This window comes from Pezoporus flaviventris, unplaced genomic scaffold (assembly GCF_033815535.1).
Source record: "Pezoporus flaviventris isolate CSIRO_AGI_PZ_B2104156 unplaced genomic scaffold, CSIRO_AGI_Pfla_v1 ptg000003l, whole genome shotgun sequence".
NCBI lineage: Eukaryota > Metazoa > Chordata > Aves > Psittaciformes > Psittacidae > Pezoporus > Pezoporus flaviventris.
In genome coordinates this window covers 1,299,726-1,324,276 of record NW_026892551.1, presented here as the reverse complement: position 1 = coordinate 1,324,276, position 24,551 = coordinate 1,299,726, and the positions used below count along the sequence as shown (strand labels likewise).

At 41.1% G+C, this 24,551-nt stretch overlaps 1 long non-coding RNA gene across 1 annotated transcript in view; it reads left to right on the top strand.

Moving 5' to 3' along the window:
• Positions 1–11,385, top strand: part of LOC133265050 (uncharacterized) — a 253,087-nt gene extending 241,702 nt beyond the window's left edge. Inside the window, exon 3 of the long non-coding RNA XR_009741856.1 lies at positions 10,841–11,385. This is a non-coding gene — a long non-coding RNA (uncharacterized LOC133265050). The remainder of the gene's footprint in view (positions 1–10,840) is intronic.
• Positions 11,386–24,551: the final 13,166 nt, after the last annotated feature.

Genomic DNA, 24,551 nt, shown 5'->3' with positions numbered 1-24,551 from the left:
GAATAAAACAAACTCTTTCTTAATTTATTCTTAGAACTTTTAAAATATTTTTTCTCTACCTTTGAGACTGTAGGAATACTGCCATCAAATAGCTGACATTTACTTTCTTTCCTTCCTTTCTGATTCATGACTTCATCAGACTTTAAAGGAAGAAATTACCACACTCTTTTGAAAGGACTTACTGGTCTATCACTTCATGGTTACAGTTTTTCCAGTTAAATGCTAAGGCTTCTCATTTTCACTTTGTTCTTTTAAATGGTCACACCCTCCTTTCATTTCTGAAGGAGAGTAATTTTTGCCAGAATCAGATTTTAATGCAAGACTTCAGGGAAAAATTTGAACACTCTCTGGATTATGTAGTGCTAACTAATAGTGTTACCCTTTTAAAATCAGTAATATGTATGTCCATGCATTCTTAGATGGTTTATTTTAGGATAAGGTCAGTTTTCTGAAGATGCTTGTTTCCTTCTATTGTCTATAAAAGGTGTAATGACTCTAAAAGGTGACTAGTACCACTTGACTAGCCTGCAGGTGTCTAAATTGAGTAGACAAATTCTACTGGGAAAAAAAAAACATAAACCTCATTCATGCACAGATACTTGGTTGTTTGGGTGGTTTTTTTTCGAAACTAAGGGGATCTGACTTTTTACTTCAATAAACATCATTCAGTTAACTTTAGGCTGAGGTGAATTATTCCCTGGACATGTCTATCTTTCTGCAGAGAAAGATGCTTAAGTTTAGATTCCTAAAGCTACATGAAGCTACTCCAACCCTAACAGCTGAAAAGATGCATTAGCATTTTTTATGAGTTGTGTAGTCCCTCAGTCTTCCCCTTATTTGTTAGCTTAAGCCTAACATTTTTACAGTTTTATAACTACAGTATTTATAGTTTAAGCCTAAATGTCCTAAGCTATGACATTTTTTAAAAGCTCAGGTAGTTAAAATAATTTTTTATATGGTACTTTTTGTAAATGTTGTCTATTTTCTAGTTGTTTTGAGTGGGTTTTTAATAACCAAGTTTTTCACTGGATGTGATTTAAATGAGGATTTCTGAGTACTCAAAAAGAGGAGTATGTGTACTAGATGCATATGTCAATGAATGGTGTTGCTGAACTGAGCCTGTTTCTCTGCACTGCTCTTGTTTCACCTACTATGTAGGTGATCACTGAAGATAGGTGATTACTGAAGATAGGTGATTATGAATAAACAGTACAATGGGAATAATTAATTACTGTATGGACATGGTCTAAAACAATATGGTGTACTGCTGAAAAAGTACTCTGATTTCCAAAGTAATCAAAACTGTCTGTAATTGATGCACTATTAATTTCATTTTTAAAAGAGAATGGTCCTTTTAATCCTTCAGTTAATGTAAACAGTAAAATAGTTATTATAATGTGAATCCTGAGTTTGCATGTGTATATAAAAGGATTCAGAAAAGACAGACTGATATACCTGGAATTTTTGTATGTGGTAGCTATGAGTATACATGTGACCTTATAAATATTTATGCAGGGTTCAAAGACATCTGTCAACAATTAAAGTACATGTCACGTTTAATAACATAGTCAGCATAGATTAGGATTACTATAATTAGACTACTGCACACATATTACAGCTGCAAAATGGATGAGCCAGGCTTTCTCAGGAGTTTCAAAAAAGGCTTCTTCTATTTGATAATATTCTGCATGGTATTTGATTGCATCTGAATAAGTAATGTCACAGAGAAATAGCATAGGCAGCTACTTGAACTTCAAGCTAGCTTTTCTGAGAAAAGTTGTAATCTTATCACACATACAAAGACCCAATGGTATCTAAAGAATAGTTCTACCAAACCTTTCTGAGAAGGCTCTGATTATAAATGTTCCACTTCTTTATGCACCAAGAAAGCTGTTCTCAGCTAGTATGTGACCCCTCCCCCATCACTTCCGTATTTCAAGGATGCCTTAATTCTCCTGAAGACTTTTAAAAACTGACAAGTTTTTTGCATTTTGACAAGACTAGAGAATAGCAACTATTTTAAGAATAGTCTGGAGGCAAAGAAGATTTAAAAATACAACCCTTTATCCTTGATAAATCTCAATTTATGCAAAGTAGCCTTACTACACGAGTATAACCAGGGGAGTATAGTTATATAGAACTCATGAAAATGAATGACAACTCAAGAACAGGAAAGGGGGTTAAACTGTGTGGCAGGAAGTCCTTATTTTAACCTCATTGAGAATTTGCTTGCCTTTTGAAGTGTGCTAGCACACAATCCCAGCAGCTGGAAAACTTTCAGTGCAAGTCTTAAGCAGGGCATAAATGATGTACTAGAGTTTGTACCAGCTTTCTATCTGAAGGGTAGATGTTGGAAATGAAAAGAAGATACACTGGTCCTTAAGAAAATCTTGGTAAATAATGCAGAAGACTGGATGTATGCTTTTGCTGTCATGTGTTGCGTGGCAAACTCTCATGAGATTGGGCCAAAAAAAAGTCACAGATAAGGACTTGTGGTATGCTTTAGTAATTGATACTGTAAAAATCACTAAAGTAAGGAGATTCATGTTTATTAATTATTTAAAGATCCTGATTAATTTCTTTTGTACTGGGGGAACACTATTTTTGCATAGAGAATTGCTCCCCACCAAAACTGTGCTATGGACAACATTGTTATGGTTCATTGTGAGATAAATGAATACTGAAGGGTTTGGTTTCACAGCAGTTGAATTCTGTATTAAATTTTATAGGTGTCTACTCCCACATCACCTTCTAGGTCTATGTAAAATGCTCTGATCTAAGGAAAAAGTATATGTGCAGCTGTTGAAGAGGGAAATGGTTACATTTTGTTAAGTGTGAGGGACCATTTTTAACTTGTATTATCTACAGAACAAAGGCTAATCCAATATAAAATGGTGTATGTGAGGCTCAATTATCATGCCAAAACAGATAGAAAAGTATTTTCTTTCTCAAGCTGTATACAATAGTTAAAAATTATTTTTAAGCTAGACAGTAACCTAAATTAAGGTGCAAAGACCTCACGCTGATCAAAATTCAGCCAGTTCTTTGTTTGAGGGGAACTGAATTATTCTGTTACCCTGAATTTACTTGTTTATTTTGTTCATACAACCAAATAAAGTACAGATGAAACAGAAGACTGAGGGTTTTTTGCTTTAAGGTAACATTCTGTCTGTCTGCTACAAAGAGGAAAGTCCTACTGAAAGCTTAGTCAGCTCACAAGGCTTTCATAGAGTTTTTAAAGAGAGGAGCAGAAGAATTACATCTTAGTAGTAGGTTTGGATGTCTTTGACTACACAGGTCAAATGACTAGAACTGATTTCCAGCTGAATCAACTGTGGGTAGCTTCTGGCATAATTATACAACAGAACTACATTCCGTATGAGACGCTGTAGTAGCTGGTACAGTGCTGTATTTTCGACTGTAGTCTGAGAACATTGCTGATAACACACTAATGTTTCAGTTATTGCCAAATAATGTTTACTCTGATCAAGGACTTTCTGAGTCTCATGCTCTGCCAGGGAGGAGAGGAAGCTGGGAAGAAGACAGGACACCTGACCCAAACTAGCCAAAGGGGTGCTCCATGCCACAGCGTGTCATGCCCAGTAGATAAACCGGGGGGGAGTCACCTGGAAGGCCCGGATCACTGCTCGGGTCGGGCTGGATATCAGTCAGTAGGTGGTGAGCAATTGTATTGTGCATCACTTGTGTTTATTGTTGTCTTTTCCTTTTCTCCTTTTAGCGTTATATTCTCTCCCCTTGTTATTTCTCTTATCATTATTATTATTATTGGTGGTAGCAGTAGAGGTTTTGTGTTATACCTGAGTTACTAGACTGTTCTTATCTCAACCCATGGGATTTATATTCTTTTGATTCTCCTCCCCACCACTCTGTGAGAGGGGGGAAGAAGTGAGCGGCTTCTTGGTTCTTGTGTGAGTGGCTGCATGGTTCTTAGTTACTGGCTGGGCTTAAACCACAATAGATGGCTTAATTGCTATGTTCCCCTTTTCAGTAGTAGCCATGTATCTACTCATATCTGAGCATGTCTTTCTTACCAATAGAGATAAATAGCTGGTTCTAGGATGTCCATACATCTTGTCCTATAAATAGCCTAAAGCAAGTCAGAGGAGGTGCCTTTAAGATTCCCATTTCTGTATACTGACCAAAAGATATCAGGATGAGTAGTTCAGATATAAATATCTATAATTCAGTAATATGAATCCTATCCAACTGTCAGGACGCTCTTCTTCTTGATTCCTAAATTTGCGTTTGAATGACAGAGCAGAAATAGTTAGATGCATGGTTATTAACATTCAAACATCTAAAATGCAATATTAGCCCTGCTGTCAATATCTTCTATGCAATATTAGCCCTGCTGTCAACTTAGTCTTCATGGATTTTACACAGCAAGCCTTTGCTTTTCCTCACTCAATCCTGAGTCCACTTATATGAGGGCTGGAAATGTTATCAAGTGAAAGAAGAAAGTATCTTTATCATCCTGCTGGTGGATAAGAGAAAGCAGTGTTTGAGTCAGCAATGCTGCTAAGTCATCCCCACCAACTGTCCCTTGAAATTCTTTCACTGAAATCAGTTCTCTAGATAAATCACCTATGTATCCTATTGTATCCCTACCCTATTGTGAGTCAATCGGGTAGCAAAAGGAAACCTCTAACAATCCAGTGCCTCTAACAATCCAGTAAGAATTCTGCTCACTGCATCATTGGTTATTGTAATGCAGCTTTTTCTGTAAAGTCTTCTGAATGGCTCTCCAGGTGGAATGTCAAGTAACATGTTATTCTGATAAAGTGAAAAGCATTCCAGAAGGTGTTGGTATATTTAAAAATTCTTCCTTTAACTGGCTTAGTATACTGCCCTTTCACCTGCAGATCTGTGAAGTGTAAGGAGAAATCAGACACTGAAATAATCTGTCTGTAATTTTCATTATCTGTCATGATGTTTAATTCACTTCAGCTGTAATTTTACTCTTATGTTTTCACTGATGCTGAGAGGAAACTAGAGCTTACAGATCATTAACTCCTCTTAAGTAACAATACGTGTCATGAAAGAGAGGGAACTTCTACTTTTGTAGATATAAGAACAGAATTGCCACAGACTGGAAATACATAGATGGACAAGTGATGTAGTATAGATAATTTGCTGCAGAACTCAATTCTAGCTATTTTTTTTAGTAGCAATTTTATATAAACATGCTTTTTGAAGCATTAAATACATATTTTATTCTTAAAATAGTAAACATTATTTTGCTGCTCTCATGATTTATATTTCTAAGCAGCAGCCAGACTAATCACTGATTGATACTGTTATCAGTACAAACCAGTGCACAATAATGAGTAATGTTCAGGTACTCATGTCTATGTACACGAATTCTTGCAGGTTGGTAAATTCTCTTTTGTTCTACAGCTTCCTTAATATGCTTTTCTTCTCTTCTTGGAAAAACTGTTGTGTGAAATAATAGTCACCAGATTAATTGAAACTGAGTTCAGTATATATAATTGTGATTAATATTCCCATGTAGTTTTGTAAGTTCTAGTTGTTAGCACTGAGAATGTTTGGTTTAAATCTTTTTCCAGAAAAATTAATTCTTAAGTTGTAATCAGCTTTTTTTCTCACCAATAATTTGATCTTTATTCTTGCTAGCACTAAGTTTATATAAAGAAAGAATATACAAAGAAATATTGACATTTTCTATTTTTCTAGCTGAAACATCTAGCTATTGGTTGGGATCCTGTTGTGTTTTTCTCTACTTGGCTTAGTTGCGCTAAGAGCTCTGTTGTTACCAAAGAAACAAAGAAAAAATTTAATGTCTGGCTAAAAGAATGAAGAATTCACTTTGAAAAATTTTTTTTTAAATTATTATTTTCTGTCGGGTAAGACACTTGACTTTGTTCATTTGAAAAGGTCCCCACTATCTGTTGGGTCTGTTGACTAGGATTATGGTTAAATTGCATGTATGCAGATGCCTGGAACCATTCTAGCTGCTGTGTTCCTTGACCTCCAGATGCTGCTCCAGAAAGTCTTTGAATTCTCTATCACAGCTCTCTGTCCATGTAGTTCCCCAGGTATTGCAGACCATCTCAAATGGCACCAGACACCCATGTCCAGAAAACTGAATCAAACCTGTAATATGCAAATTACCACTGAGGATCATAGACACATTCCTTACGAAAAAGCATGTAAATTTTTTGACATCTACAGTGAGGTATATGAATCTGGAACCAAAAGCCACCCAAAAGACCTGGGTAAGCTTGTTCAAGTGAGCTTTATCTAATCACAGTATGACATGTAATTTTGTTAGACTCAGTTGTTCCTTAAACTCCTTGATCTTAAGCTATCTAATGTTTCATATTGTCTGTTCTGAACAGACGGACTTTCAGCTTCTGAAGAAGAACAATATTTCAGTCTACAGAAGAAAATGGCCTAATATGTCATATCTATTATCCATCCCTGCCAAGAGAGAAAGGTCTAAAAGAGCACATGAGAATAAGGTGAAGGATAAAATTATTTGCAAGTTATCTGAAAAATTATTTGTAATATTTAGTGGAGGTGGTTATGCCAGTAATAGTCTAAGGAATACAATGAAACAGATAGAGAAGAGCAGTGAAATAAAAAATCCAAGCAGATACATGACTGTAATGACCAGATGTTGAAGTTGCTCATACTACAGCTTTAGAAATATTTTCATGAAATTTTGCTAGTGATTTTTTTTTTTCTGAAATTTATGTTTCTCTTTCATTATTATTATCATCATCTATTTCTGCTTTTAGCCATGCTGTCTTCATGGATGGGTGAAGAAGGCAAAAAGCATTAGCCTCTGCCGAGGTGAAAGCCATCCAGCTGGCCCTGGACATTGCTGAACGAGAAAGGTGGCCAGTACTTTATCTCTATACTGACTCATGGATGGTGGCAAATGCCCTGTGGGGGTGGTTGAAGCAATGGAAGCAGAGCAACTGGCAACGCAGAGGTAAACCCATCTGGGCTGCTGCACTGTGGCAAGATATTGCTGCCAGGGTGCAGAACCTGGTGGTGAAGGTACATCATGTAGATGCCCATGTACCCAAGAGTCGGGCTGAGTAGACTGCAGGGTTGGAGGAGGTATCGGTTGGAGCTTGGTCGGGCTTGGGGGCTGAGTTATCGGTCAGCTGGTGCTGAGGTGTTGTATTCTCTTCCCTCGTTATTTCCTTTATCATTATTATCACTGGTGGTAGCAGTAGTGATTTGTGTTATACCTTAGTTACTAAACTGTTCTTATCTCAACCCGTGGGAGTTGCATTCTTTTCGATTCTCCTCTCCGTCCCTCTGAGAGCAGGGGGAGGGCAAGAAAAAGGGGGGAAGTGAGTGAACGAATTACCTGACTGGGTTTAAACCACAACAATGACACCACAAAGTATGGAATATCCTCTGGTCAGTTGGGGTCAGATGTCTCGACTGTGTCCCCTCCTGACTTCTTGTGCACCCCCAGTCTACTTCGTGGTGGGGTGAGAAGCAGAAACAGCCTTGACTGTGTAAGCACTGCTCAGCAGTGGCTAAAATATCCTCATATTATCAACACTGTTTCCAGCACAAATCACAGAATCAGCTAGGTTGGAAAACACCTTTAAGATCAAGTCCAACCATTACTGCAGGACTACCAAGACTAAACAATTATCACTGAGGGCCTCATCCATGTGGGTTTTGAACACTTCCAGGGATAGTAATTCCACCACTTCACTGGGCAGCCTGTTCCAATGTCTGACCACCCCTTCAGTGAATAAATCTGTGTCCCCACTAAGGGGTATTTCTGGAACACGCTGACCCAAAGGATCCAATGGGCAGGCATAGGCTAGGAAGGACAGAGGGCAGAGCAGGCAGGGAGAGCAGTGGGACATAGCTCCTCACTAGCTATGAGGAAAATTAACTATCCCAGCCAAAACCAACAGACAAGTTAACTAAACTCGTGGTTTTGTTTTTGGTTGCTTTTTTTTTTTTGTTGTGGTGGTTGTTGTTGTTGTGTTTTGGTTGGTTGGTTGGTTTTGGTTTGTCTTTTTTTTCTCTTGTGCACTGAAGGATAAACTCCTTGGTTAAAGACAAAGTAGTTTTTGTTCCATTTTAACTTCTGTAATAGAACTCATTTCTGTGCCACCCTTTCTGAACAGAGGAAACAAGAACTGGATGTAGAAGTAATATAACTTCCCTAATCTGATTTAGTATTACTATTTCTGGCCCCAGAGATATCCCATTAAAATCTTTGGCTAGAATACTGGTTTTTATAATTCATAGTCTGCTGGCTATCCAGGACACACAGAATTACTTTACAGAATGGAATATTTTGTCCTCTAATATGCATGTAATACAATATTTAGGCTTGCAAATTTACATTTGTCTGTATTTTATTATAGCATATGTTTAAAAATGCATTCAATTGCCTGGCTTATCAGATGAGGTATTTTCTTATTTTACTGCTTGTGCTTGTTATTTAGTAGTTCATCAGTTCTTGTAGCAGTAAAAATTTTATCATTAATTTTTTTGTTTTATACTGCTTTCCAGGTAAATGATAAAAATCTTAAATAATCTAAAAATTACCAGACCCTATAGGACTGTATAACCATACTTTCTTAATGACAGTTTTCCTAATTATGCTCACACTCTGAGATTTGTCAGGAAGCTTCAAATACCCTTACAGATGATTCTAGCTGCTGTAAGCAGTTCTTTTTCATACTAAAATGTTATATAGTACTAAGTCATATATTTATAGAACCCTTTAAGTACTTTACTACAACAGTGTAACTTCTGTATGCAAACCTGTATTTTATTCTAAAAGATTAAATTTCATAATGTTTGTTAATGGTACTTCTCAATATTATTACCTTCTTCAGAATTGCTGTTTGTGTCCAAGAAAGTGTTCCACTGAGCCACCAGTGAAAATCCCAAGGGGCATTTAGGCAATTGAGCAGTGAAAGATCTAAGCTAAAGGCCGTTTCCCAGAGCTACATAGGCAAAGTGTGAAGTTCGAGACTCCCAAGAATGTTTCAGTTGATTTATGGCCAAATCATTTACTTGTGCACATGTACCACTAGCAGTAGAAAAAGCACAAATTTTCTGAGAAAATAAAATGCCACCAGCAGAGGACATTTGTTTGGTATCAAAATCTTAGATCAATAAGCCTTCATGAAAATTAAGAAAAAGATTCAGCAAATCCAGCCTTGGATATTGGCACACCTATTGCAATTTTACAACACTGGTGACATAGCCTGTGTAATGATTTGAATCTCACCAAAAAAATAAGAAAAGTGACCTGTTTAACTGAGTGTGGTTCATTAAAATGACTGTGTTTTGTTTCCATAAATACTATGTTGGCAGAAGTATGGTATGGATACAGTATGAGCGGAGCAGCTCAAAAAAGGAACATTTTTTTCTTAGCTAGCTCGTTTGTCTTTCAGGTAGCATATAACTGTCTAAAAAAAATTTTGAATCAAAAGTGCTAAATAAATTGGTTCTGCTGATTCAGTGGTGAATGCCATTATCCTTCTATAGTGTTGTAAGTGGTTTTTATAAAGCTGCTGAGATTTATCTGAGTTATGTGTTTGTTAAGTGATTAAAATATTTTTTTTCTAGGCACTGTACACCACTTAACAGTTCAAGTAGTCTGGAAAGTGATGCCACAGACCATAAACAAACTAAGTATATCGTCCAAAAATATGAACCCAGTATCTCCTTAAACAACAAACTAGTCACATTTTTTAAGTTATAAACTATTTCAGACTAATTAGTAGCTACTTTCAGGAGAAAAAAAAATCTGATTATTAAATTAAAGTTGAAATGTAGCATGGATGATGTCTGTCCGCTCTAAAGAGTATTAGACTGAAGGAGTGATGACATGAACTGGCAATGTGTGCTTGCAGCCCAGAAAGCTAACTGTATCCTGGACTGCATCTGAAGAAGTATGGCCAGTTCTAAGGAGGTGATTCTGCCCCTCTGCTCTTGTGAGACCCCACCTGAAGTACTGTGTCCTACTCTGGAGTCCTTAGTACAGGAAAGACATGGACCTGCTGGGGTGGGCCAGATAAGAGCCACAAAAATGATCAGAGAGCTGGAACACCTCTTCTGTAAACAAAGGCAGAGACAGTTGGGCTTATTCTGCATGGAGAAGAGAAAGCTCTGGGGAGACCTTACTGTAGCCTTTCCGTACTTAAAGGGGGCTTATAAGAGAGGTGAGGACAAACTTTTTTAGTAAGGCCTGTTGCAATAGTACAAGGGTTCATGATTTTAATCTAAAAGAGAGTAGATCAAGACTAGATATAAGGAATATTTTGTTTTGCAATGAGGGCGGCGAATCATTGTAGAAGGTTGCCCAGAGGTGGTAGATGCCCTGTCTCTGGAAACATTATAGGTGAGGCTGGATGGGACTCTTAGCAACCTGATCTACCCAAAGATGTCCCTGCTCATTGCAGGGGAATTGGACTAGATGACCTTTGAAAGCTTCTTCCAACCCAAACTACTCTATGATTCCATGTCCTCACCAATTTCACTTGGTTTCTGGGCTAGGAATTGGTGCCTGATTTGATTTTATTTTTTTTTAATCTAGCAATAAAGAGATGAACATTTTACATCTTTTTTATTTTTAATTAAAAAGGAAGTTTTCATCTCCAGATACCACTCTTTTATATGCTGTAAGCCAGGTGAAAAAAAAAAAAATAAAAAATACAAATCAGAATTCTCATTCTGTGGATTCTGGAGTTTTCCTTTTAAATCAGGTAATTACTAGGGAGGCACAAATGAATTTTTTGTGTACTGACTGAATTTCTCCATCTCTACTGCTAACTTGCACACTGTACCTTGTCTTCAGCTGTTGCAGGGCAAATCATTTCCTAAATATGAAAAATGGGATCTTCGACAAACAGGCAGTGGTAGAGGTGTAGATGGACAAATCAGTGGAGACTGTGATGGTGAAGATGGTTGCGGAGGATCCAGAAGTGGAGAAGTCAAGACAGTCCTGAAAATCACAGACTGTAAGTCCATGATTCTGTTTCCCTCATGAACTAAAATAATGAATTGGCATATTTTCTCCTAATACATACCACAGAATTACCTTGGAAAACTTGTCTGTATAAATTTACCAGTATTTAAAGGAATAGGACTGCAATTATAGGCTTTCTATGAGCATGGTATGAATATGAGTATCAGTTTCATCATAACATGTTAACACATATTTGGAATAATATAGGCTGACCTCAACAAAGTGTTTTAGTCAGGTAGAAAGTGATACAATCTCATATCCCTGTGAGTTACTCCTTTAATATAAAAGGTGTGGCAGTTAAGCAGAAAAGTTCTAATTTTTCATGGAACTATGGCCAAATATAAGGTTTAGTTTTGGTATCTGACTTTCATACAGAACTGTTAGAACCAATATACTGTAGCATTCAGCTGCTGTTACTTCTTACATGTCTTTCTGCTTTTCTTAATGTTTTTAGTTTTGTGGATTTTGTGTGTGTGTGCGTTTGGGGTTTTCTTGGTTTTGTTTTGGGGTTTTTTGTTTGTTTGTTTGTTTTCTGAAACACATTTGTAACATTTTTGCTCAAAAAACCATTTGTTCGTGCACTTCAGTGGCATGGAACTCCAAGCATGAGCAATTGGATTGATGCACAAGTAAGTTAACTATTTCTGTAATTGAGGATGCTATTCTGCATCTCTTATCTCTCTTCCCAGTGCAGAAATATAGGCAAAGATGGTAGGATCAGATACCTGGTACAATCAAAATTGCGTTTCTGCATTTTGCATTTTTCTTCTTGCATTTTGCATTGCAAAAGTCAATACTGATTGATAAAAAGTCAAGGTTGGTATCAATCCCTGAATTTACCTACATTTACTGAATCTGAGCATGCTCTGTGTTTCCAGGCTTGTCTGAGAACCCCTGATCCTTCTTGACTTGATTTTGGAAAGGGAGTTAGAAGTGTTGTCATAGAGAAGCTGTAGTGTATGCTTGCCCGATTCTGATTTAAACAATTGGAGAAATGAGACTGAACATTCTGGGGGATGCCTTAACAGGTCAGTTTGGAATCACCCTAAGATACTGTTGCACTGATACTAGTCTGTAGATTTTAAAGCCCTGATATAGTTTTTCTAGATGGGTTTTTAAGAGATCTGTAGAAAATTTTGGACATTTACTTCCTGCCTTCAGAGATTCAAATTTGAAAAGCAAAATTAGAGATCAAATACTTAAATATTTATAAATATTTAAAATACTTAAAACCAGATATACTTTGGAATACTGGACATATCAAATCTATTTGATAATGACACTCCATGGTATCAAAAGACTGTGAAATAGTCTTAGAATATGACTAGAGCTATTAAGTATTAAATGACAAAAACATTGCAAGAATAGTACATTTTCTTTCACCATCTTCTCCTACACTAGAATTTTCCTTATATTGACATATTTCATGTAATCTTTTTAAAATGTCAAAACCAGAATTAGTCTTCGCATTCTCTTCATGCTACATATATTATAAATCATTTGAATTATAAACTATGTAATAGGAATACTGAAGTCTGCATGTGATGCTGTTTCATTTGAATCTTTTCTAAGATACTATAGAACAAAATGATAAGTCTATACTGTTCAATATTATGATTTAGGCATATATCATGAGTTACTTTAACCTTCAATAAGCTGTTGTGATTTTATGGATTTATGCAAACATGCATTCATTACTTGGAATGCACCATAAAAGATGACTTGGATGTATACCAGAAAGAGTCCTTGACAATACTACTTTCTTCTGCTAGATTTACTGGTGATATTGCTTACTGGTCTTTGAAAAGCATGACTAAACTTCAGCTGAGCTTAGAATTTAACTGCAGTATGTCTGATCCTCAATGTTAGCTTGCTAGTTCTAGTGCCTTTTTTTTTTTTTTTTGTGGCCTTTTTTTTTTTTGCCTTTAGGAGCATAAAAATAGAAATGTTTGAGTATTCTTCTGTATTTAGATATGGTTTGTATTTTATCATGTATGTCATGGAAGACTAACCAAACTTGATTTGTTATAGAGAAATAACCCTAAATAAATTGATGTAAAAATGAAAAAAAAGACCCCACACTTGCAGTGTGAGCAAGATCAAAAAGTTAGATTTATTCAAATCCAATCCTTCATAAGCTTCTGGTTTGCAAACGCTTGTAATCTGACTCAGAATTCAAGCTCAAGAATTGCTGTACATCTGTACAATATTACTTTGTTTCTTCTGATATATAGCAGATCATTCTTCAGATTTTCCACTGTTACATGCTGTTTCTATGCATTATAAAACTGCAACTGAACTGGAGCACCAAATAGTTCAAATATGAATATGAACTAAAGTTTAGTGTTACAGTTTTAAACACATACTCTTGTATAGTCATTTTGTCTAAGAAGAATTTTTATGTAAAAAGAACTTTCAAGAAGTTTTAATAAACTGCAGAAACCAGATACAATCTTGTCATAGATAAGCATTGCTACAAGATTTCATAATGTATTTATGATTTTGGAAACTCAAGAAATAATTATAACAAAAGCAGATACGTTATTTTATGATTATTTCCTTTTAATATGTCACATTAAAAATCAGTGAAAGAAAGATTACTTACGGGGTTTAGTAACATACAAATTTTAACTGAATCCGTTATGCATATGAGTAATTCACTTTACCTTATACTCTTTTGATACATGGAGACATACAGATAGTAGTATTTTTTCCTCACCAAAGAAACTTTTTAGTTTTCAGTTCTGGGCAACTTTATGTTCTCTCATAATCAGCCAGGAAAGAAAGGGGGATTACTACCTATTTTGTACTATAACAGAGTCTCTAGCCCTAATGGAATCCTGGTATCCTTTTTCTTAGCTGTTCCAGACATTTTTCACCAAAGAAATAATCCTGTCTACAATGAATTCATAATCTTCATAATCTCATAAAATATGATACAGAAATAGATACTTTTAAGAACCTTGATTTGTATAAACATAAAGTGTAAAGACACATCTGCCCTTTTTTTGACACTGTGTCCTTTCCTTCTGAACATGTGTATGATCGTCAGACCTGGAAGGTGCAAGACCCTCAGAGGGGAAGTGAGGAGATATGTTTCTGCCAAGACAAACCTCTAGCAATATTATGTGAATATACAGACTCTGAAATAAAAGATTACTTACTTCTACACTCAGTGCCACAGATGTAAGAATTGTTTTCACTTAGTATTTGAGATTGACAATGGTGTGTTGACAGACTTTAGGCTTTAGAAGGCCAATGAAGACATTTAATGTGTATAATTTAGGAGTGATTGCCCTAGCATTACACTAGCTCTTAAAATATGTTGTATTTTGAAAAATTCTGGTGTTTGCATCAGTCAATCCTTACATTATATTCAGTGTTTTAGAGTTTGACAATTGTGCTTCCTTCCTATAAGTACTCTTAAAATATAGCAAATTGATGCAGTTATTTGAAGGAATGGTACTAGACAGGATAGTGTACTTTAAATATATAAAATAAACAGTAGTAGAAAGTCTTGACACTTCATTTGCTCGTTTTATTCTACTCTAAGCCAGGAGCTCCCCCAGGACTATTTCATGCATCACTAAGAATTACCTCCTCAAAAAACCCTGCAGAATGCAAGAGGTAATAACAACAAATACTCATCACCTATATATTGATTTGAATCTGTTCCCAAATAGCTCTGTGAGGAAGGGCTAATCCTGATATCACAGGTGCTCAATACCATCTATCAAAATTTTCATAAGACTTTTAGCAGGACCACTAATTTTCTGAAAAGTGCTCTACTGTTGCTTTATCTTTCTTTTTCCATTTTAACATGCAGCATAGATGATTATTTACTACAGCCAGAGGTCTCCTAGTTCAGAGCTTATATATGGAGAAATATAAAGGTTGTCTGTGGTTAAGGTATATACAGGGAAAGCTTATCTCTCACTTGTTTGATTTTTATCTCACCTGATATTCATCCTGAGGAAAAAAGTCTCCAAAATGTTTATTTCTAGGACTACTTAATCAGTATTTTCTTGTTCAGACTATGCAATAGAGTTAAAATAACTTAGAAAAGGTTTTATGTTGTGATCTCCATATAACGCTGCCAGGGATGGAGCATTCACAACCTCCCTGGGCAACCCATTCCAGTGCCTCACCACCCTTACAGTTAAAGAACTTCTTCCTTATACCTAACCTAAACTTCCCCTGTTTAAGTTGAAACCCATTCCTCCTTCTGTCACTACAGTCCGTAATGAAGCATCCCTCCCCAGCATCCTTGTAGGCCCCCTGCAGATACTGGAAGGCTGCTATGAGGTCTTCACGCAGCCTTCTCTTCTTCAAGCTGAAGAGCCCCAACTTTGTCAGCTTGTCTTCATTCAGGAGGTGCTCCAGCCCCCTGATCATCCTCGTGGCCCTCCTCTGGACTTGTTCCAACAGTTCCATGTCCTTTTTATGTTGAGGACACCAGAACTGCACACAATACTCCAAGTGAGGTCTCATGAGAGCAGAGTAGAGGAGCAGGATCACCTCCTTTGATCTGATGGTCACGCTCCTTTTGATGCAGCCCAGGATACAGTTGGCTTTCTGGGCTGCAAGCGCACTCTACCGGCTCATGTTCATTTTCTCATCCACCAACACCCCCAAGTCCTGTGCCTGGGATTGTTCCAACCCAGGTGTAGGACCTTGCACTTGTCTTGGTTGAGCTTCATGAGGCTGGCATCAGCCCACCTCTCAAGAGCGTCAAGGTCCCTCTGGATTGCATTCCTTCCCTCCAGTGTATCAACCCAAGCAAACAGCTTGGTGTCATCGGCAAACCTCCTGAAGGCACACTCAATCCCACTGTCCATGTCAGCGACGAAGATGTTAAACAAGACCTGTCTCAACACCAGTCCCTGAGGGACACCAGTCGTTACTGATCTCCAGCTGGACATTGAGCCATTGACCACAAGTTTTTGTGTGCGGCCATCCAGCCAGTTCTTTATCCACTGAGTGGTCCACCTGTCAAATTGACGTCTCTCCAATTTAGAGACAAGGATGTCGTGTGGGAAAGTGTCAAACCCATTACACAACCCAGGTAGATGACATCAACTGCTCTACCCCTGTCCATCAGTTCTGTAGCCCCATCATAGAAGGCCACCAAATTGGTCAGTCAGGATTTCCCCTTAGTGAAGCCATGCTGGCTGTCACCAAGCACCTTGTTGTTTTTCACGTGCCTTAGCATGCCTTCCAGGAGAATCTGCTCCAAGATTTTGCCAGGCACAGAGGTGAGACTGACTGCTCTGTAATTCCCCAGGTCATCCATTTTCCCCTTCTTGAAAATGGGGGTTATATTTCCCTTTTTCCAGTCATTGGGAACTTCACCTGACTGCCATGATTTTTCTAATATGATGGCCAGCGGCTTAGCAACTTCATTTGCCAGCTCCTTCAGGACCCACGGATGGATTTCGTCAGGTCGCATGGACTTCTGCACATTCAGCTTCTTAAGATGATCTTGACCTGATCCTCTCCTACAGTGAGTGCAAGGTCTTCATTCTCACAGTCCCTGCATCTGCTTTCCAAGACTTGGGCAGTGTGGTCAGAGCACTTGTCAGTGAAGAGTGAGGCAAAGATGTTATTCAGAACCTCAGCCTTCTCCAAATCCAGGACAGCCAGTTCTCCCATCAGCTTTCTGAGAGGACTCATATTATCCCTACTCTGTCTTTTGTTTGCTACATAACTATAGAAGCCCTTCCTGCTACCTTTCACATCCCTTGCCAGACTTAATTCTAACTGGGCCTTAGCTTTCCTGACCTGATCCCTGTCTTTCTGGACAATATCCCTGTATTCTTCCCAGGCTGCCTGTCATTGCTTTCATCTTTTATAAGCCTCTTTTTTTCCTTTAAGTTTCCTCAGGAGCTCCTTATCCATCCAAGCAGGTCTCCTGGCCCTCCTGCTGCACTTCCTTCTAGTTGGGATGCAACACTCCTGAGCTTGCAGCAGGTGATCCTTGGCTATCAACCAAGAGCCTTTGGCCCCCCTGCCCTCTAGGACCATATCCCATGGAACTTTACTAAGCAGGTTCCTGAAGACACCAGATTCTGCTCTCTTGAAGTCCACGGCAGTGAGCTTTCTGTATGCCCTTCTCACTGTCCTGAGGATCTTGAACTCGACCATCTCATGATCGCTACAGCCAAGGCTGCCCCGGAGTGTCACATTTCCAACCAGCCCCTCCCTGTCGGTGAGCACAAGGTCAAGCATGGCACCTCTCCTTGTCAGCTCCTCTATTACTTGCAAGAAGAAGTTGTCTTCTACACAATTGAAAAACCTCCTGGATTGCTTGTGCCGGGCTGTACTGTCCCTGCAACAGATATCAGGATGGTTGAAATCTCCCATGAGGACAAGTGTCTGCAAGCATGAGGCTGTTTCTATTTGTTTATAGAGTGCTTCATCCACATTGTCTTCTTGATCAGGTTGTCTAACAGATCCCCACGGTAACGTCCCCCATAGCTGTTCTCCCTTTGATCCTGAGTCACAAACTCTTGATTAACTGATCATCTCTCTAGACAGAGTTCCATATTTTCCAGCCTATGACTGATATAAATAGCAACTCCTTTTCCCTGTCTGCCAGGCCTGTCTTTTCCAAAGAGCCTATAACCTTCCATTTCAACTTTTCAGTCATAGGAACCATACCACCATGTTTCTGTTATGCCAATGGTATCAGATCCCTGTAGCCATGTACAAATCTCTAATTCCTCTTCTTTGATCACCATACTACGGGCGTTTGTATAGAGGCATCTGAGCCAAGCTTCAAATGAAGCTGACTAATTGGCTGGAGGGGCTGAAATAGCTCTTCCTCGCTCCAAGCATTTAGTTATAGGTGCTGGTAACTGATTGGGAGTGTTGGGATGGATTGATGCCCCCCTCCCCCATACATCTAGTTTAAAGCTTTCCTGACAAGCCTGACAAGTCAAAACAGCTCGTACCAGCCTCCAGTAGACCTGGCCTCCCATATTGAGTCCCATGTTCTAAATACCCAAATGCCTGACTATTGCACCACTGCTGTGACTATTTTTTAACCTGCCAAACCCGCCTGGTCTTTTCAGGGTCCTCCCTTGTGACCTGGAGGATTGATGAAAAAACTATCAGAGACCCAGAGCCCCTAATCACTTCTCTAAGGGCTCTGTAGTCCTTCTTAATGTTCTCCAGGCTACTGCTGTCAATATCACTAGCACCCACATGGACCACAAGAAGTGGGTAGTAGTCAGCAGGACTTAGTAGTCCAGGAGCCTCTAAGTAGCATCTCTGATCCAAGCCCATGGTAGGCAACACACCTGCCTTGAGACTGGGTCAGGCCAACAGATGGGTGCCTCTGAGCTCTTCAGAGTAAAGTCGCCTACTACTATGACCCACCACTTTTTCCTGGAGTCATCAGTAGTGATCCTCTTTACTGGTGCAGCAGAAGGTTGCTCATTTGATGAGGTGTGTGTTTCCTCCTTAACCCCTGAAGAGCTGTGAAGTGGTTCTGGGTGGGGACATCAGATTTTAGAGGAAGCCTCTTGCTTTTAATTGTCCTCTTCCTCCTTTTTTTTCTTGGTCTCTATCAGCTTCTCTGGTGTCTCTTAGCATACTGACAGTCTCCCCCAGCTCAGCCCCTGCTGCAGGAGGACCTCCACCAGGAGGCACCAAGCGCAGCCCTCTCCATTGTGCACCCTTGCCTCAAGAGACCAGTGGAGATGCTTTCTAGACTGCGAGGTCAGCGCTTGCAGCCTCCCCTCTCAAGGGTTCTGTCTGTTGCCAATGCTACCTCAGCCAAAGCAGAGTATGCCCTCCACATTTCTGCAAAGTTCATGCAGAGGAAACCAAAACCCCTTTCTTTCACCTCTGGGATGGCCACAGTCAAATGACTGTACGTGATATAAACACCTTTATTGATACAGTCTGAACACACAGATTAATTTTCAGGGACACACAGCAGCAGTGCCCAGTGTGTGGCTGCCGTGGGCACAGACACCCCAGAGCCTGCTGGGCACAGGCACTAACTCAGGGCCACGACTCCTAAAGCCCTTTCTCCAAGGGATGCTGGGTGAAGGGGCAGCAGCAGGGCTGTGGTGGGCAGGGCTGTGGGGGCCTCATCCCCCAGATGTCATAGTGCCACCACCCACTAACGCAGCATCACAATGCTCTGGGGCAGTATAAGGCAGCATCCTCCCGGGTCCCACTGCCAGAGTACCTGACGCTGCCACCAGGACAGAGCTGGAAGCCTGAAAGCACCCGAGAGGAATTCCTTGAGACACCCGTGGAATTACTTGGAGGGGCAGAGGGGGGAAGACTGCCCGAAGGTGCGGGAGGTTCTCTGCTGCAATTCCAGCTCCTGGAGGGGCCACACTCACAGCTCGTCGGATGGATGGAAATCCTGCTTCAGTCTGCGGGGAGATTGCCGTCCTCATCTTCTGGGGAGATAGTGGCAGCAGCCATAAGGAATAGGGTCCACAGATGGCCCAGTGCCCTCCCCCAGTGCTTTATAGCTCCCACTGGAAGTCACAGGAAGGATTCTTGCCCCAGGGTTGATCAGGCCAGGGTCATTTTGCTCTTGTTGGAAGCCCCTGAGATGGCTCCAGGTGGAAGCAGAAAAGGCAGTGCCAGTGTCCCCCAAGAGCCATAACCAGCCCATGGACCTGGAGCAGGTGTTGCTCAGGTGTTCAGGGAGTAGCCAATCGCCAGCACTGAGGTCAGGAAGGAATTTTCCCCTGGGGCAGATTGGCACTGGGTGACCTCTTGTCAGGGCTCCTCGATCCAGTCTGGCTTGGTTATCGCCCGGTGCTCATGCCCAACAAAGGTGGCCCTCGTGTCCTGCAGCTGGGGGGGAAGAGCTTTTTTGCCCCCAGGTGGACTAGCAAGTGTCCCCAGGGATTTTTGCCTTCCCCCACAGCCGAGCACAGCCCCTTCACGGGGCTCCTTTGGGTTATGGTAGCCAAAAGGTAGTGGCTTGTGCTTCACGCAGCTGGTCCTCGTGCCCCGCATACGGACTGCCACGGTGGCCCCAGAGTGGCCCCAGGATTGTTGCCTGTCCTCTGTAGCACTGAGCACCACCCCTTGTCAGGTCTTCCCTGGCCCGTTCTGCCTGGGTTCTTGCACTGCTCTAGCACCACTCTCAAAGATTTAGAAAAAGAAAATATAATCCAAACTAAACTAAACTAGGCTAAAATCAACTAAACTAAACTAAACTAAAAATAGGATTAATAAAATAACTTTATTTATAAATAAAAAGCACTCTTTCCACCACAAATCTTTTCTGATTTGTGTCTTTTAGAAGTGTTTTTAGTGCTGAAACCCCCTTGCCATTTCAGGTAAATAATGGTCTCATCGTGCAACTCATTGTGATTGCAGGGAATGGAATGGAATGGAATGGAATGGAATGGAATGGAATGGAACGGCACAGAAAGGAACAGAATAGATCAGAACAGCTATGATATGTCATGCTGTTCATATTGTCCTGCATGGCAAGCTCTGATATAGGTCTGAGGGGCTATCTGCAGTGCAGGTCCCAAGAGAGGCTGGTCCCAGGCATTGAGGCCTATGAACACTCTCTGGACCCTGACAGAAGTAGACCTGCACTCCTCATGTACTCTCCTTTAGACTTGTACAGGGTGCCATTGGAGAGAGAGTGTTGGGCCAGATGGACTCCTGATGGAGTGTCATTGTTCTCAGGCTCTTGTGTTTGGTTATGTTAGTCCAAAAGAAACATTTCACAATTTCAAGGGAATATGGGGGAGGGGTGGGGATGGGAGTGGGTGGAAGTCACAAGAAAATGAGCAGGTATTGCCTGCATGAACAAGATTTGCAACAGTTTAGCTCAGGAGCACATCCTGCTTCAGGCTGAGGGTTGGATCTTTGAGCCTCACTGATGTCAGAGATGTGGTTGTGGAATACTAACTCACTCCTCTAAACAAGGTTTTATTGAGGGACAAAGTCAATAAAGCAAAAGCAACAGCCCTGGGTGCATGACCATAGCCAGAGGCGTGAGTGATTAGTATTTGCTACAGGTTTATATACTTTCACTATTACATTAGTTACATACATATTCATCATTCCCACATATGGGCGGGGGATATTGTAACTAGCTTCAAGAACTTATTATCATAAGTCTCTTCCTCTTGGCGTCTGCGTGCTGCTCTGCAGTGATTGTGGGCAGGGGTCTTGAGGATGAAGTAAACAGTCTTCCTCTTGTGAGTAGGGGTCTTCAAGATGAAGTAAGCAGTCTTCCTCACAATGTACTTTTCACCTTTGGCACCGTTGGACCCCCAAGTAATCACACAACCAGCTAGATCTGTAATCATTCTGATAACTAGCAAAGATTTAAAGCAGTGTGACCTTCCTGCAAAATTTATTGCAGGATGGGCAGACAAGGAGTTTCCCAAGCTAGCAGATGTTTGGGAGGCTCTGTCTCTAAACTAACTGATAGTGAAGATGGTATGAAATAACTCATTCATGTTTAGTGGGGCCACTAAATCTTGTTATCTCACCACAGACTTACAAACATTGTTCATTAAAAATAAAGATACTTTAGAAGACTAGTGTGAAACAATTAACTCATGTTTAGTGGGGCCACTACATTCCACAGACTTACAACATAAACATTGTCCTCTTTCTACAACCTAAGTTAAGCTAAAAAGTACTTTAACTATGTTTTCCAGGCACTAGCTTTCCTTATGTCAAGCTTCACACACACCCCCCCCCCCATTTTACCTTTACAAATTCTTTTGCTATGTGACTCCGTTTTGTTCAAGAGATCTGAACCTTTTTAACTCGTTGTCTAGTCTTGAGTCTTTAGCGTGTTTTGTTTCTGTTACTGTAAACTCATACAGTTATATCCACATAACCACATGTCGTGGTTTAAACCCAGTCAGGTAACTCGTTCGCTCACTTCCCCCCCCCCTTTCTTGCCCTCCCCCTGCTCTCGGAGGGATGGAGAGGAGAATCGAAAAGAATGCAACTCCCACGGGTTGAGATAAGAACAGTTTAGTAACTAAGGTATAACACAGATCACTACTGCTACCACCAATGATAATAATGATAAAGGAAATAACAAGGGAACAGAATACAACACCTCACCATCCGCTGACCGATAACTCGCCCCCAAGCCCGACCAAGCTCCGACTGATACCTCCTCCCACCCTGCAGTCTCTCAGCCCTTCCGGCTAACTCCCAGTTACATCCTGGGCATGACGTGCTGTGGTATGGAATACCTCTTTGATCAGTTTGGGTCAGGTGTCCTGTCTCTGCTTCCTCCCGGCTTCCCCTCCTCAGTTGGTAGAGCATGAGGCTCACAAAGTCCTTGGCCAAACCAAAACATCACTATCAGTTCTGCTCCCAGGCCGAAAGTCAAAACACTGCACTGCACCAGCTACCAAGAAGGGGAAAAATGACTGCTACTGCTGAACCCAGGACACCACACCTATGGTTTGCGAAAGCCAATACATTTATGTGTTCATCACCTGGTCCCTTGCTATCCCTTGGAAACCCAGAGAAACTGGATGAACACAGAAGAGTTTCACAAACCACTTCACACGTGTTTTCACAAATCTGGTCAGATGCTCAAATGACCCAGAGACAATCGACATCTCTCGCCCCCAGCAGAAGGCCTCCTTCCCACAAAGTGACAGAGCCAGTGCCTGTGATGGGACATGATACCCATTCAACCCCTTCCGCTAATGCTGTCCTGGGAAGTAATATCATCCAGTATTTCCCCAGTGGGTAGTGTTAGGGAAAGAAGGAAATAGGGAGAAAAACACTGGAAGTTGGAAGAGACCTATAGTGATCATCAAGTCCAACTGCTCGACCACTTCAGGGCTGGCCAAAAGGTAAAGCACGTTATTAAGGGTGTTGTCCAAACGCCTCTGAAACACTGATGGGCCCAGGGCATCGATCACCTCTCTAGGAAGCCTGCTCCAGTTTTTGGCCACCCTCTAGGTAAAGAAATGCTTCCTAATGTCTAGTCTAAAAGGCCCCTGGCGCAGCTTTGAACCATTCCCACACGTCCTATCAATGGATCCCAGCAAGATCCTCCCTCTCTGTTTCCCCTCCTTGGGAAGAGCAATGAGTTGCCCCCTCAGCCTCCTTTTCTCTGAAGTAGACAAACCCAGTGTCCTCAGCCGCTCCTCACAGGACGTGCCTTCCAGCCCTGTCACCAGCCTTGTTGCCCTCCTCTGGACGCATTCAAGGACCTTCATGTTCTTCTTAAATGAGGGGGCCTAGAACTGCACCCAGTACTCAAGGTAAGCCTGCACCAGCACTGATTACAGCAGGACAATCACCTCTTCCTCCTTTTTTTTTTTTGTTGGTTATGTTTTTTTTGTTCCTAGTTCCCAGCTTCCTGGATTAATGCCCTCCTTTTTTTTCTGTATGCACTATGGTGGGCTCTAGTGTCCCCTGCACAGTGTGGGTCTGGAGCAAGCAGCCCAGCTCCCTCTCAGCTCTCCTGACACCTTTCAGCTACTGACAGTGCCCGCAGCTCAGCCCCTGATGCAGGAGGGCCTCCACCAGGGCGCACCGAGTGCAGCCCCTGCCCATTGTGCACCCTTGCTTCACAAGACCAGGGCAGGCACTCTCTGCACTCCGAGCTCTGCACTGCAGCCTCCCCTCTCATCGCCTGTGTCTGGTGCCCCGGCGCTGCCACCGCCGGGGCAGCCAGAGCAGAGCACCCAGACTGGGCCCTGGCCCTGAGGCGGGCGCTCCCGATGCCGCCCGCTGCGTGCACGCCTTGCCGGCGCCAACTGCTTGGGTTTCCCCTCGCTCCGAGGTTGAGGGTTCTTCTCTGGAGCCGCTCACCTCGGCAAATGACCACTGATCGCACATCCTCGCGGCGGCGGCAACCCATTCGAATGTCTGTCCTATCAACTTCCGATGGTGCGGTCCGTTTAGGTACAATAGTATTCTTCCTAATCTCCCGTTGTTACTGTGAAATGTTCTTTCTTATTCAGGTGTCTTTGAAAGGGCTATATGACTTCACTGTTCGTGTGTTTACTCAGTTCAGAATGTCTCAGTTCTGTTAAAAACGAACCTCAAACTTGCTGGTGAAAAAGAAAAGTTAGGTGGAAGTGAATAAATCCATGGAAAGGACTGAGCTTTCCTTCCTGCCCTGTTTAATTGGAGCCCAATTTTCTCCAGGATGATAACTTGCCCTTTTATTACTCCATTACCACATAAAGTTACCATCTCCTCCAGGATGCTAACTTTATTCCTATGTATAGTGAGACAAGGAGGCACAAAAGTACAAAATGTAATAAGTTCTAAGTAACGTTAAGTTTGATGGCTTTGTAATGGAAAATAACTGCGGTGCTCGGAGGTAGTTGACATAGTTTCAGGCCCTCAGTGTTATCAATATTGTAGCCAATTTCGGTTTAAATTATAAGTTTTATTAAACTGAGTAAGCAATAGCAGATAAAACAGCGCTGGGTGCGCCGGGGAGTCCTCCACTCCGCCCAAGATGCGCACACACGCATTTGATCCTGACAGGTTTATCCAGGTCTCTGAAAAGGTTCGATACCCAATTTTCCTACTGCATCAGGAT